The 15,510-nt window shown below is 43.9% G+C and overlaps 1 protein-coding gene across 17 annotated transcripts in view; it reads left to right on the forward strand.

Moving 5' to 3' along the window:
• The window catches only part of MAP2 (microtubule associated protein 2), a 1,129,470-nt gene that overhangs the window by 627,170 nt on the left and 486,790 nt on the right, over positions 1-15,510 (forward strand). For all 17 annotated transcript variants that reach the window (XM_086955531.1, XM_086955543.1, XM_086955530.1 and 14 more), the window contains one exon: positions 8,933-9,039. The gene's annotated coding sequence lies outside the window, so the exon portion shown is untranslated. The remainder of the gene's footprint in view (positions 1-8,932; positions 9,040-15,510) is intronic.

Genomic DNA, 15,510 nt, shown 5'->3' on the forward strand with positions numbered 1-15,510 from the left:
TGGCGTTCCCTGGCGCTGACTGGCACTGAAGAGCCCCGCTTGCTTCTAGCCTGAGCAGCCTCCCATCCCTCATGCCTGCCTGATTGAAAAGTTCACAGACCGTTTCAACCCCGCTCTTACGGTCGTAGCGCCTAGAAAGAGTATCATTGGCGTACATAATCGAGACCTTTAAGGTGGGGTCAGTGCTCCTCCAGAAGCATCAAAAATAACTTTTCACGGATGCCTCTAAAACATTTTTTCTGCCATTTTTCCAAGCGCGACAGAAATGTTACCTTTTTATATTTAACAAAGCTACATCTGTGCTGTGTTTTGTTTTCGACATTGACAATTATTTGAATGTACCCAATTGCGATTTCTTAGCTTACCATTTTTAGATAGCGCAATTTTTTCCCCTTTCTTGCGATTTCGGTTTTTCATTATTTAATTGTTTCAGGAGTACGTTTTATGTTTTTGATTTGGTACATACGAAATAAATAGCGATTTTACAAAGACAATCGATTCGTGTATTTTGTAATACAAGTGAAGGCGTATTCTTTATGCACAATATAAATATTTTGCGTCCCCTTCCATTTAACTTTAACTTTTAGGAGGGGAACACATTTTGAAATCGATCGACCGGTAAAAATCTCTTCGAGTTACAGACCTGAAATGGCCTTTCTCTTGTATAGCGTTTGTATTTTAAAGTCGAAAATCGTCAAATAAATTAGTTAACTTGTTTACTTTCTAACCAAAAATCAGAAAACACTTACATAGTAATCACTTCTTAATGTGCACAAGAACGCCAATTATTGCCATTATTGGTTTTAGAAATAGTGTGTTGCTTTCAGCATGGCGCATCTTTGAAGTGAAGATATAACATGCTCTTTTTAGAGTTGCTTGGTTTTATAGTTGGGGGCGAAAACCTGGTGGCAATTTAAGTACAGTGAAATGAGCTTGCACTGATGTAGGAAGTTAATGATTTCTTTTTCATTTTTTTCTTCTTTGGGGAGACCCAAGGAGAAAGCAGCAACCGATTTCTGAAGCCTTCAAGTGAAGTGACCTCTCATGTGAACTCTCCATAAATGTAAACATTTTCTCGAGATGGGTCGAAGCCGGGCCAGCAAATCTGGAGAGTATTTGTGGTAGATTTTAAGACGTTTTCGGACCTCTGGGTAAATTGTCTGAAGGTTTTTCCCGCCGAGTTAGCGCTCTGTTTACCGTCTTCCTAGGTTCCCCTATAATGGAGGGCAGTGGAGTAGATGTCATTTTCTAATGCAATTAGTGAAGCACATAATTGTCTACGCTTTGAAGGCAATGGGATAAGTTTAGATTGTGTCCTTTGGGAATGTTTTTCTCGTCTTTCTTGGGTATTGATTCATTCACCCCATCGCATCCTGGTTAGTACTTGGTCACGGTTTAGTTATTATCTAGGTAGGGTGCAGACATTATTTAGATAATTTAAGAAGTCTGGAGTTTTTTTTATATATATGTAGCGCAAACGCGACCCGAAAGTATCAGAGCTCTTTATATAAGCACCAGTTGCGTTACAGAAGGACACATTCATTTTTGTCAGGCACGGGGAGATGGTGATTGGCCCAGAATCACTGGGTGTTGAGCGTCCCTGCTGAGACTCGAACTCGGTTCCCCAGCTCTGAGTTTGACACTCTAGCCCTTAGGCCACATCCTCTCCCCAGGATGGAATCCCAAAGTAACATATGCACTACAGTAAGATTTGTTTGTCTATGATGTTTAGGTACGCAATTTTAATTTCGACCTTTACCGTCTTTATAACTCGTGTTTAGCAATACGTTTAAAAAAAATCTAATTTTAGAGGAAGTAAAAGATGCGGCTGTAACCCAATTTACAAAGCAGTACATTATGTTCATTTGTGTTGTGGAATGAACATAGAGCTTCGCACACCTGGCAAGCCACAGATCATGTAAATCACTGATCAATCTTTTACTGCTTTTTAATGCCCATCTAGAGCTACTCTAAAATAGGGCCTATCTACAGCATTGACTGATGGCTCTGTGGGAAAATATGTGAGCCTTGAATTCCACTTTGGTTCTAAAATCAAACATGGTTTTGTGACCGAGATGTCTTTGGCAAACTATATGGCAGCAATAACCACATTAGGAACTATATTTTACAGAAATAAGATGCTTTTTATATATATCCTGTTGGATATATCGCCTCAACAAAATTATGGTTTTACATTGAACCTGAGTTGGCAGGTGCTCCTAAAAAACAAGCATTTACAATGCAATAGGTCTCGCATTTACACAAGTTTAAGCTATTTTCATTGTAAATGACAATGTCTTTTATTAATGTTTTAAAAACTAATACCAAAATAAAAGGCATAGCCATTTACAATGCCAATAGCTCAAACTTGTGTTACTGCGAGATCTATTGCATTGCACATGCGTGTTTCAAATCTCTCAGGATGTCCGCAAGCATCATTAGAGACGTTTAAAAGAGAGAGCAGAGGAAGGAGTTTTAATATCAGCGCCTGAGACCCGGCTGATGGGGAAGTCGAGGCTTTTTGCCCCACTAAGCTGGTGTGTGGGGGTGTTTAGTAACACCTACCGCCTACTTGCAGAATGGCAAGGTGTTAGATCTGGGGGTCTCTAGTTGGCAATGGTATTCACCTTTGTCCAAATAGGGACCCTTACTTTTTAGTCAGGATAAGGGGATTACACTCCTTAATAACCCCTGTTCACCCCCTTGGTAGCTTTACACAAGCAGACAGGCTTTTCTCAAAGACAACAACATCCTGGACCTATCCCAGTCCGGTTTCCGCAGCAACCACAGCTCTGAAAGTGCCCTCATCGCCGCCACAGATGACATCAGGACCCTGCTAGACAATGGAGAAACAGCAGCCCCAATTCTCCGGATCTGTCAGCCTTCGACACAGTCTGCCAATGCACCCTACGCACACGCCTACACAACGCCGGAATCCAAGGGAAGGCCCTGGACTGGACCACATCCTTCCTCTCTGGCAGAACCCAGAGCGTCCGCCACCCCCCTTCCACTACATTGCCACCGAGATCATCTGCGGCGTACCCCAGGGCTCGTCCCTCATCCCCACGCTGTTCAATATCTACATGGTAACCCTCGCCCACGACGCCCGTCAACACGAACTTAACATCATCTACACCGACGACACCCAGCTGATCATCTCCCTCTCCGAAGACCCTCACACACCCAAAACCAACATCCAAGAAGGAATGAAGGCTGTTGCCGACTGGATGAGGAACAGCCAACCGAAGCTCAACTCGGACAAGATGGAGGTCCTCATTCTTGGGTCCACCCCTTCGGCCTGGGACGACTCCTGGTGGCCGATCGCACTGGGAACCGCCCGACTCCCACAAACCACGCACGCAACCTGGGGGTCATCCTTGACTCCACCCTCACCATGACTTAGCAGGTCAACGCCATCTCCTCCTCCTGCTTCAACACCCTCCGAATGCTACTCAGGATCTTCAAATGGATCCCAACTGAAACAAGAAGAACAGTCACCGAAGCCCTCGTCACCAGCAGGCTAGACTAAAGTAACGCCCTCTACGCAGGAGCATCGGCCAAACTCCTAAGACGTCTGCAATGCATTTGAAATGCCTCAGCACATATCATCCTCGACATCCCTTGCCGCAGCCACATCACTCCCCACCTGAGAGACCTACATTGGCTTCCTGTCAACAAGAGGATAACCTTCAAGCTCCTCATCCACGCACACAAAGCCCTCCATGACACCAGCCCAGCGTACCTCAACAGATGACTCAGCTTCTACACCCCCACCCACAAGCCCGCTCTGCCGACCTCGCCCTCGCCGCTGTCCCCCACATCCGAAGAACGACAGCTGGAGGCAGATCCTTCTCCCACCTCGCCACCAAGACCTGGAACACCCTCCCCACAAACCTATGGCAGACCTACTGGCCTTCAGAAGACTACACAAGACCTGGCTCTTCGATCAGTAGCAGCGCCCCCCAGCACCTTGAGACCCTCACGGGTATGTAGTTCGCTTTACAAGTGTCCTGATTGATTGACTGATTGATCTCAGAGGCAGTGTGTTAAGCATTTGTGAATATACACAGTAAAACAGTGAAAACAATACAGATGGACACAACACAGGTTTTATACAAATAAGTATTCTTTATATAGACTTTACACAAACAACAAAAATCCACAAGACTATACTTAAAGTTGACTTAAAAATGATAAAAGTTGCTTAGTTCAAGTTGATGATAAATGCGACAAAGTTCTCAACAAAGTACCTGGATGCGTAACGCAAAATTAACAAAAGGCTTGCAGAAGGGGAGATGCCTCGGTTCTGTGATCCGAGAGAAATGATGCGGCATGCCTCAATGCTTGCGCAGAGTAGGGGATGCATTGTTTTCCTTATCGGGGCGGGGTTGATGTGTAGATTCTCGGCTTGTGGCCTGGTTGCAATGCGCAATATGGCGCCGCGATGCGATGATCTTGGTGCGATGCGAGAAGATGGCGCCCTTGATGCGACGATGCGATGGCAATGCGTAGACACCCTGGCAGCCTTGCGACAGCTCTGTTCTTTGGAGCCCTGACAGGCCCTGCGACACGCTCCTCTGGTGATGCGATGGCGATTTTTTCGATGGTTTCACGCTTCTCCGGTGATGCGACAGCAGGCAGCTTTGACAAAGACATGCTTCCTGGGAGATGCGGTGAAGGCACGCTTCTCCGGCGATGCGACGATTTCAGCTGCGGCGGCTTCATGCTTCTTCTCGATGCGTCGCACTTCCAGCTCCCAGCGACACGCAGGTTTTGGCAAACAGAATTCCCTGAGACTTCAGCAGGAGGCAAGCACAAGTTCAAGCCGTTGGAAAATATTCTGTAGATGATGAAAGTCATTAAAAATGTCCTTCTCCTTTCCCTTGGCAATAAATAAACCAATGCAGGCCAATATAGCAAACAGCACACTGGCAGAGGGGCAGTATAACCCCTGCAGCTTCCTTGGATCTTCTCCTTGGCAAAAGGTTCCTTGTCTCCAGAAGTGATCTCAAGTTCTTGGGACTAGGTCCCAATATTTATACCCCAAAATCCTTTGTTCTCTGAAGGCAGAGAGGCCTCTGCCTAGTCCAAACTAGTTCCTGATCACTTTGTTTACATGACTCCTTCCTTCCTTTCACAGTGCAGGGCAGAGACATCAGCTGCCCCACAGGAGGTGGAGCCAGCACAGATGAGGGAAAGCACAGCTCTGGAGCACTTTGTTGACATGTTTCCTTCTCTCCTTTCACAGTGCAGGGCAGAGACATCAGACACACCCAAGGAGGTGAAGCCAGCATTGTAGAGGGAAGGCCCAGCCCTATTCAGGTCCCAGGTGCAACTCCTCCCTCTCATCTAGATGCAGATCTCTCTATTCACCACTGGGCTGCCCCAGCCTGTCTACTGGAATCCCCCAGCCCTGTTACTCATAACTCCAGACAAGAAATACACAACCTAGCAGAGGCAGGCCTGGACAGTTAGGCAAGAAAATACCTACTTTCTAAAAGTGGTATTTTCAAACACAGAATATTAAAAACAACTTTACTAAAATATGTTTTTTATCATTCCGTGTTCAGGCATACTAAATTTGAATTTCTACCATGTTCCCTGAATCAGTTAGGATTATAAGAATGTAATAATCTAACTGCCCATTCTGTCCTATGAAGAACAGGTAGCCTTGCACTAGTGAAAATCGAAAATAGCTGTAATTCACTATTAGGACATGCTACACACACCAGGGCATCTCCTACCTTATACTTCCAATGCACCCTGACCTTGGGGTATCTGATATGAAGCAAAGGGAAGGTTTAGGGACTGGCAAGTGGGTGCACTTGCCAAGTCGACATGGCAGTCACAGACTGCACTGCACACAGGCCTGGAAATGGCAGGCCTGAGACACACTTTGCAAGCTGCTTCTGTGGGAGGCACAACCAGTGCTGCAAGCCCACCAGCAGCATTTGATTTACAAGCTGTGGGCACACATGGTGCACTGTACTAGGGTCTGACAAGTAAATCATATAACCCAATCATGGAATCACTAATCAGTACATCAATTTATCATATGGAGCACTTGCACTGTGGCACTGAATAGCAGTGGCACAGTGCCCAAAGCATATAACCAGCAAAAATATATCAAAACAGAGTAGGCAATCAGTAAAAAATGGAAGGGAGACTCACGCCAATGATGCCAGGTCTTACAAAAGGGTACTATGTGCCAGGCTCCCTCATTATCCTCCTGGGCGCTTTTCCCCGTTGGGGCTAGGGAGGAGAGTGTGAGCTTGTACCTGCCTTGACAAGTAGTCCCATTCAGAAGAGGGCTCCGCGGCCAGTGACCTTTGACACGTCCCACTGTGGTCAACACAGAGCTGCAGGCCAGGGAGAGGCAGGTCAGCTGCCCCCGTTTCTGACCCTCTTCCACATTTATTAGGTGTTATCTGGCAAGGTAGAAATGAGGTGTGTGTGGAGCTGCAGATGCCAGGGATTGTCTAACGTTTGTATGATTTATCACTAAACCGATGGAACAGCGCCTTCATCTAAAGTGTATTTGTTCTATCACTTCTTTGTGTTCGTATGCATTTGTATTTGAATATATGGTTCTGGTGATATGATTACGTTTGCTGTTATGCGCCTTACGTATTATCCTATACCCTTACTCCTTATACCCCACTGTTTTATTGTAGTGTGGGTATTGTATTTGGTTATTCATGGTTTCGGCATTTCAATGTGGGATTCCGTCCATGATATTTAATGACCTCAGCTGTAGTCCCTTGGTATGAGCATTAATAGCCAAGTCGGTAAGGCCCATACATTATTCTAAGTGTAAATTCCCATAGGCTTTAAGTCTTAATATATTAACAAACATTAGTGACCCCAAGTATTAATGACTTTACACAGCTCTTCTTTTGAATACTAATGTTAGAGGGAAATGTGGTGCCCCCATTGTACCCCATAGCCGGGTGGTATTTGGAAGCACAAGTCTTGCCCAAAGGAAGGGTTTTTTCATAGCTTCACTACCTTGCCCAGGGGAGAGGGGTTCTTTACCACCTTCCTTCCTCAACTGCAGGGAGAGGACTTCAGCTGCCTTCCTGTCTCTCCCAGCATCAGAGATCACTAACCTGCATGCCCACTGCCCTCCCCCCAAGGGAACAGAGAATATGTAAGCCTCCTTTCCTGTGGTCACGAGGATTATGTACCACTAACATGTGGTAATAAAAGAAGGAAGTGTCTGACGGGTCAAAGCTGCCCTGTTAAAATTTCAAACAGATTACCAGCTCTCCTCGGTCAGCGCCATCCTCTTTTTATTGGGGTGAAGGAGGTCTTTGGCAGATAATAGGTGGAAGGCTACCAATGAACCCCTGGTCTTGGGTGAAGGGCTATCAAATCTCCCTCCCTACCCTTGCCAAACCGGGTAGGGAAAGGTACTTTGGGAAAGGTAGAAGGCTGCCTCATCCCGAAGGTTCCCACCCAGCGCCCATTCCGTGCAGGTTAACTTTTTTTAGCAGTATTATTCCATCAAACTTCAAACTCTGATTGCCCTCTTGCAAGGCCACCCACTTATAAATAATACAACATTGCACCCTACTGTGCTGCTTGTGTGTGTTTTTTATTCCTCCCAATATTCTCAAACATTCGGAGTTTGATCTGTGAACATCTTAATGATAGCAATAAAATGTATTGAAAGCAAAATGGTTTCCTTCGGAAGATAGTTCAGAGGGTTTGCAGCCAATTAGATCCCCGGAATTTTGAATAGATTATAAACATTGGAAAAACATCAGCTTACCACAACTTTTTTTGTTTCTTTTAATTTTTTTCTAAGTTCAAAAGCATGTCATAGCAACATACTTAACATACGTTGCATACTTAATTAACACATGCATTGCTACTGGTCCCTTACATTTTCGGAGTTTGCGGAGTTCCGCGTAACAAGAATTGCAAAAAAAACTCCGCCGCACTACGTGGAGCTTCGCAAGCAGCGGAGTGGGTTAGAAAAGATGCTGTTTGCTAGAACTTTCAGTGTGGTTGTTTGTCAGGGCTGTGAAATTATCGCAAACGGCACCATGCACAGTGCAAGCGGGCGCAAGCAGGCACTGCTTCCTTTGTGCTGCATGAGTAGATTTTCTACCCGAGCAGCAGCTTTCTCAATGAGAACAGACTGTTTCTCAACGCGATCTGTCGTGAGCACACACAGCCACTCGCATTGAGAAATCTGACCATCCGTGTTGAGAAATCTCGCCTGGCTGTTGATTTCCCTCGCTCGTGCTCGCCAACTTGACGTTGATGAGCGCGAATGAGGAAAAATCTTGCTGGGTGGTAGATTTTGCGCTCTCGCAACTTGATGTTGATGAGCGAGATCTCCAGAGTTCTGCGAGCTCTGCGTAACGCAGAGTAACACAGAGTGCGGAAAACTTTGCAGACTCCACGAGCGGTCAAAGAAGGACTGAGCAAAGTTACTACTGATGCAAAACATGTTCTCCCTACAGAGTGTAGTGTCAACCTTAACTGCAAAGGTGGAAAAGGTGCTTCTTGGTAATATCGAGAAGAGTGCGACAGAGAGGAATTAAGGCACAGAAAGAAGCATAGAGAAACGAGGGCTGATGTGCTGCCTTGTGGAATGCTTAACATATTGCGTGCCATATATACAAACATGAATAAATATGGATATGTGTATTTTTTGTAATGTTAACGCTAAAGAATCATCTCTTTAAAAAGTTACACTCAAACACTCATCCATCCTCCACCTTCTCTTTGTCTCGCTTACTCCTGATTCGGATCTGTTTTTAACCTCAATGTTCCTAAGCCTAACCCTACTCCTCCCACCCACCATGCAGCCCCAGGCCTCCTCCCCACCCCCTCCGCGTTCCTGACCTTTGTGCCACTAGTTATGTTCAGTTACTCGAAAACAAATGATTTATTTTCTTTATTGATTTTTTTCTCCTAGGAAAAGCAAAGTGGGGACTGGATTGTGACCGCCCCTTTTGCTCTGGTAGGGCTCGTCTGCCCTGGTTCCTCAAAGACAGGACTCGGCTGCTCTGTGACGTCAAACCGGTAAGGACCTTGCTTAATCCCATAGCCTGGCAGTGTTTCTGTGAGAAGTCACCCCAAGAGAGACTAAACTATATGAACAATACTCAAGACACGTATCAAATTTGTCAAAGAGCACACCTTTTTTCTTAAATAATTGCTGATTGATAATTAGATGATCGATAAACCAGTTAGCTTTCAATTTTTTATATTAACATTAAAACTATCTATTTTTTTCCAAAAGGCAGAAAACAAATTGTAGCTCATGTAGAGTTGTCTGCTTCCTGTTTATACCTTTCAAAACACATTGTGAAGTGACTGCATAAATGGTCAGAATAACACATATAATTGACCCCCCAGGATATAGCGGCATGGATTAGCAAATTTTGCGGCACAAATATGGAAATTTAGCGGCGTTTTTGCAGCACTTTATTTTACTCATAATCATTCATTCTCAGCCCTAAATCAATGGTGAGGTGGCTGCAAAAGCTGGGTAGGATACAGCAACTTGGCCACTGCAGTGCTCCGTAGCCACTCGGGCAGAAAAGTAAGACAGTGTACCGCTTAAAAGTTAAATTGAGAAAGGTGCAATTAAAGAACAAATGATGGATTAGGAAATCAAAAGAAGATGCATCCTGTGAGTGTAGCAGGGAAATGCATAAGTCTGTTGGACTTTTCTTTCTTTTACCTAGTGTTTGCATTGTGCCTTTTGGCCACTTCGTTGTGCCATGCAACACAATTGAGTATGTTCTAATGTGTGTCAACTGATAACTAAATACTATGCATGATGATTAGTAATGATTGACGAGGGTGATATATGGATGTTCTACATGTGTACTGGGTGGGTCAAAGATACTCCTAGGGATAAGTGGATGGACTTTAGGTCGGTACAATGGCTTAGTTAATGTAGTTCACGCAAAGCTGCCTTTCTTGATGTCTATGCAGTGTGTTCCATGAGTACTGCAGACCATGTACAACATGAATGGTGTCCTACTGAAGGAGAACAAGATAAGTGGCTTCTCTTTGAATGTGACAACCTACATGTTGCTTAACCGTGGCCACACTTTTGCGAGCTGGAGAATGGAAGAATATACATCTGCTTCCTTGTCAGCCAGTACAACTCTGTAATGGTACCCACACTGGTCTTCCTTTCACCCCACAATTTGTGTTGTGCTGGGTGTGGCCTAGCAATAAAAAGGGCCAGACTGGCTACTAGCCACTCCTCAGCCTTCTAGAAAGCCTGGAAAAAGCTGTAAAGCACAGGAGGATGAACTTGGTTATAACTGTACGTGTAACTAGAAGCTCAGGCTTTCTTTGTTACTGGCGTCCCACCAGTGACTCCACAAAAAGTTACACTGTCTTCATGCTGCCAGATGGTGTACTTCACCTTGACATCTGAAGACTGTGCACCGGCACACCTACTCAATGCAGTTTGTCCTAATGGCAGGAACCTGCCCTGGAAGAAAGAGTGTAATGGCCGGCATCACAAAAGGAGAGACCAAAAGGGCAACAGCATTCCATAGCTTACTGAAGCCTGTATGGAAGTCTTCTTGAGAGGGGCACATAAACATCATGGTGACTGCAGAGATTTATTGAAGGACTCACTGTAACATCCCTGTCCTTGTGAATGCCTGTGTTTTCCACTCTCCAGGCCCAGAAAGACTGAGGGTTTTTTCCACAGTAGGCATCATGGGAGTTTTGTACTGGCTGCAGCTAGTCACACTGATTCTAGACCCATGGGAAATATCTCACTAAGTGTTATGGTTCTAGTGAACAGGGCAGTGAAACTGAAATCCTATCAGGTCTTCCTGCTGTACCTGGAGAGGCTCCATCTTAATCCTAGATAAAAGTGGTGGGGAGTGGGGTGTCACATTGCTTCCCTTCAAATAAGGCTTCTGAGCAAGACATTCTATCATCAGCTTTGCTCCTAGATTGAAAGAGCATAAATGATTGGTGCTAGTATCAGAAATATTTTAGGAAACTCTCCAATGTGGTCTCTCTCTCTCTGGCATTTTGAAAGAGAGTTGATCCTCTGTATCTTCCAAGTTCATTGATCCTTTTTATTGACACCAGTGGTCTTGACGTGAGCGACAATGTTCTCATTTCTGCAACTCCATGTCTTGTGTTTCCAGGTGAGGCAGTCAGCACTAGGGACACCCCAGTCACTAAAGTGTATCCTAGGAGGCAGAAGCACTAGTGCTGGTTACCCCAGGCTGTACACACCATTATTGAACTTTTTTATTTCAGATCACTAGGCAAGCTAACATGGTAAATTCACTATATCTTTCTTATCCCATGTATCTTCTCTATGATTTTTCCATGAATTCCTACAGAAGATAACAGGAGGGGATACATTGCAATAATAGGGCTGGTGTTCTGCCCTTTGAAGGTGTGCACTTTCCTCTCCTCCCTAACCTTCCCCAGTGCTCTTAATTTTAAATCAACTGGTGATGCAAAGTAAAATAAACAGACTCTCAAGGGGTTTAGCAGCACTGGGCCCGACTCACAAAAGGAACGTAAATCCAACCTAGGTCAATTACTATACCTCAAAGGGAGCGGATTTAAGATTTTTTGTTATTCACATAACTCAACAGTAGTGCACCTGGGTAGCAATCCCAAGCCCAGCAATTCACGCATAAGGCTGAGTGAGTCATATGACATTTTCTTTCCGAGCAAAACTCAGAGTGCCTACTAAGTATAACAAACGTAGTTGAAAATTTTCGCTTTCTCCTCAAAGCATATGTTTTTCGTCATCAGATTCATTCAATGATCCGTATTTGATGTTGGAACATCCTTTAGACTGAAGCAGCAAATAGGGACCATCGTTCCGACCTGGATTACTGCAACATGGGCATGAGTGCTGCTGAGGAACCAGTTATTCGACAGCAAGACTCCATACTAAATTAGTTCATTCCAGCGTTTAGATGTAGAACGGCTCCCACCCCCCTGCATGATTTGCTTCAGTTGGAATTAAAACTGTCTCTCTCACTTTACCAATCTAAGTCTGACCGCAGGAAGGCACACATCACCATCCGATTTCACAGGCACTTTTGTAAAAATCGCTGCATTTTTACAAAAGTGCCGATTTCGCTGGCACTTTTCGGCATTTTTACAAAAGTGCCGATTTCACGGCAAACCGCAAAATAGCGAAATCCTGGAGGGTCTGATTAGAGCAACAAAGTGTTCGAGACCTGGACTAGAACAGCATGTTAATCAAATACTTTTATTCGGATTACAATTACATACAATAAAAACTATACTGCATGTAAAAACTATTTTAAAAACAGTTCTAGCAAGTAATAATGTGGTGGTATCACAAGCCGTTCATTAAAAGGGCAACAATGTCTTGCTTAAGCAATTATAAAAGCTCTGAATGATTTATATTTGACAACTAATTATGGCAAATCCCAAATGATGGCCGTGGGCCCTGGTAAAAATTTATTTGAAAAAGACTCACTTGTAACGGGCAGCCTTTATTGGGTGTAAAGGAGTTTAGCTACCTGGGACTTACATTTTAACTGGCCTGGTACATGGCACTCACATGTGACTTCTTGCCGCTTAACGCTCGGAAGGTCAGTGGGTGCAGTTCTTAATCTCTCCAGTCCATCACCCAAAGGAAGCATTTCTCCATTGCTAAAAGTTTACTCTGCCCAGTTTATCCCTGGAGCAGTATATGGGGCAGGGATCTGGGGCTACCATAATGCTTGTCTATTTCAGACAAAGGAAAATCCCATTTGTCGCAGGATGCTACAGCTCCCCGACAGCTTCCACAAATATTATCCATGCAGAGCTCGACGAACAATATATCAGGGATACAATGCACCTGGCTCCTTTGTTGCTTTGGGCTGGCGTTTGGATAAACCCCAAAGCCAAACTAAGCAGAGATGTCATTTTGGATTGTCTTACCTTAGACAAAGGACGCTCCATCCTTTGGCTGAGATATGTGTCAGTTACTTTAGAGGCCTTGGCTCTGTCTTCTTTCTTTCTATCGCCTACAGCCCTAAAGAAAGAAGACAAATTATTGGTTATCTCCAGTTCTGCGAGTATAGAAGATTTGCCTCAGAGAGCATGAAAAATAGCTGGGCCTCAAATGAACTCATTGGGAGCGATCTCTGCGTTTTCGGTTCAGGGCTGCCACTGTATGGCGTCTTCTGTGCTTTACTGGTCCTTGTTTTAATCTGGGGAGTTCTGCCCATGTGACAACCTCTCTGAACAATCTTTGTTACACTATATTTTTTTGTGTTTACTATAAACAGGCAGAAACACACACTTTCTTAAGCACTTGTCAAAAAAACGTGGTTGCCACAGTTGGAATGAAGCCCTACATCACTTGCAATTGTTAAACACTTTGACCACCTATCTTAGAATATGCTCCTTTTTTAAATCTGCAATCACCATTAGAGCTAGGAGGACGATGGAGGGCTAGTACCCCTGCTCTTTTTATCCATTTACAGTTTCTATTAGTGGATTTAACTTTGCATTTAGTCATTTCAATTACTTATTAGAGAATATTATGTATTTATTTTGTTAGCTGATATATTTTTTGATTGGCTATTCTGTTGAATTATAGATTCTTGATTTTGTTGATGCTGGAATAGTGGTCTCTTCTTTTTACATAATGTTGTTTTCAGTTGCTGTGCAATGCTGTGTTCATCTTGTGTCTTTTATGGCCTGACAGGCCAAATAAAGTATCATTGAAGACTGAAGAATAAAAGTGCAACAAAATGTTTTCATCAATTGTATCAACTCCAGATGAAATTCCTTTAGATACGAGAATCTTGGGCTTATGTGATTTGTAGTTTCCAGTTCTGCATATGTGGAGGGAAAAGGCACTTCCCCTAGAGATAACCTTCTATGACCCTGTGGCTATCAATAAATGCAATTGTTCATGACAAATTAACAACAATAGCATTCGTCAGGGGCAAGGCATTCATACAGTTTTGTAATATATATGTTTCTAGACATTAAGCACCCATTTTCTGACTAGGGTGTAACTAACAGATGGATGAAGTCTCAAAAAGCACCCACCCAGATAAATTCAACCCATCCGAGCAATGTAATTTGCTGAAAGCTTTCGTAACCAAGCCGGGAAGCACCACGTTTTTGCTCGGGTGCTATACTAGCCTAACATAACTTCTCAGGAGGCCTAAGATGCTTTCGTCCTCAACAGTAGTCGTCTCAGAAGGCAATGGTGTGGTGACATGTGTGACCCAACTATTAGTTAATTCAAACGCCAGCTGTAGTTCTAAATATCTTGTGAGGATAGAGTTCAGTATACGAAGTGCTTGCGTCAAAAATTAACACTCAACACTGGCAAATCACCTGTTTTTCTGAAGCCACCATGCTGAGATTCAGAGAATATTTAAGGTTGTAGGCTGTTATCAGTGGGTAGAGGGAGAAGTTCCCGCAGTTTTAATGGAGTTAAACTAGACCACACATTGTTAGTCCTACACGAGACCCAAATTGTAGTACTCAATGACAGGTTGAAGGGCAACAGATTTCAGCAAAAAATGTAAGACTGGTCACCTGCCTCCAAAAACACTGGTCCTTGTCTTCGATTGTCTTTGAGGTTTGTAGCTAGAGAATGCTCATCTATCTTCACAAAGAACGGGCAGTGTGCCTATGCATGTCAGAAAAACAGAAATCGTGCAAAAACAAACAAGGCCTGATTAACAAAGCCATTCTTGGTCATGAACTGACAGGGGCGGAAATGGCCTCCTTTACACCTCTGCCATGTAGATTCCTGGCAGGGGTAAGGGTGTGAGGAAAGCTGCAGTAGTAAATCCCACACAAGTGGGTGGAGTCTGTGGATCAAAGAGTGGTTTCCTTTGAAAGTCTGTGAACAGAGCAGGAAGGAGAACGGCCATATGCAGTATTTTGAAGATCTGTAGGAAAAGGGGCTTCTCCGTGGGCAAAAACTAACTTTCCATCAAGGAAATGATAAGAAAAAAATGTGCATTCGATTTTTTTTTTAATTTTCCCAGTATATGATTGTGCACTATGTCCAATTACATATTGGTGAAATAGGAGCATGGGGAATATGTGACAAGACATTCACATAAGTACACATGGAAACCTATATATGGTACGCCCAAAAATAGTAAAGCTGCTCCTGTTGAAAAACAAAATGGAGATTGGTCGCCTTGAACACAAATTACCACCACTGAGGAGTCTAAGGCCCCATTTCGCATGGTCATTTTCGGCTGCATAAAGAAGTTTACAGCCAAAATGGCTCCAAAAAGCATGTCAAGAACCCACAGAAGGATTTCTGACAGGTGTAAATGAGTTTAGTTTTCTACTGAAGATGTATTTACCAGGAGTGAAATCAGCAGTAGTAAACCCTCCAAATAGGTTGGGGAAAAGGTGGATAAAGGCATTGTTTGCCTTGAAAGTTTGTGAACTCCCACAAACTTGTGGGTTTTGTTTGCATTAAAAACTACTGTGCAGCCCTTTCTCACCCTGGAAGTTGTCGTTTTTCTCCAGTCGAGGACAGGG

This window comes from Lissotriton vulgaris, chromosome 2_1, assembly GCF_964263255.1.
Source record: "Lissotriton vulgaris chromosome 2_1, aLisVul1.2, whole genome shotgun sequence".
Lineage (NCBI taxonomy): Eukaryota > Metazoa > Chordata > Amphibia > Caudata > Salamandridae > Lissotriton > Lissotriton vulgaris.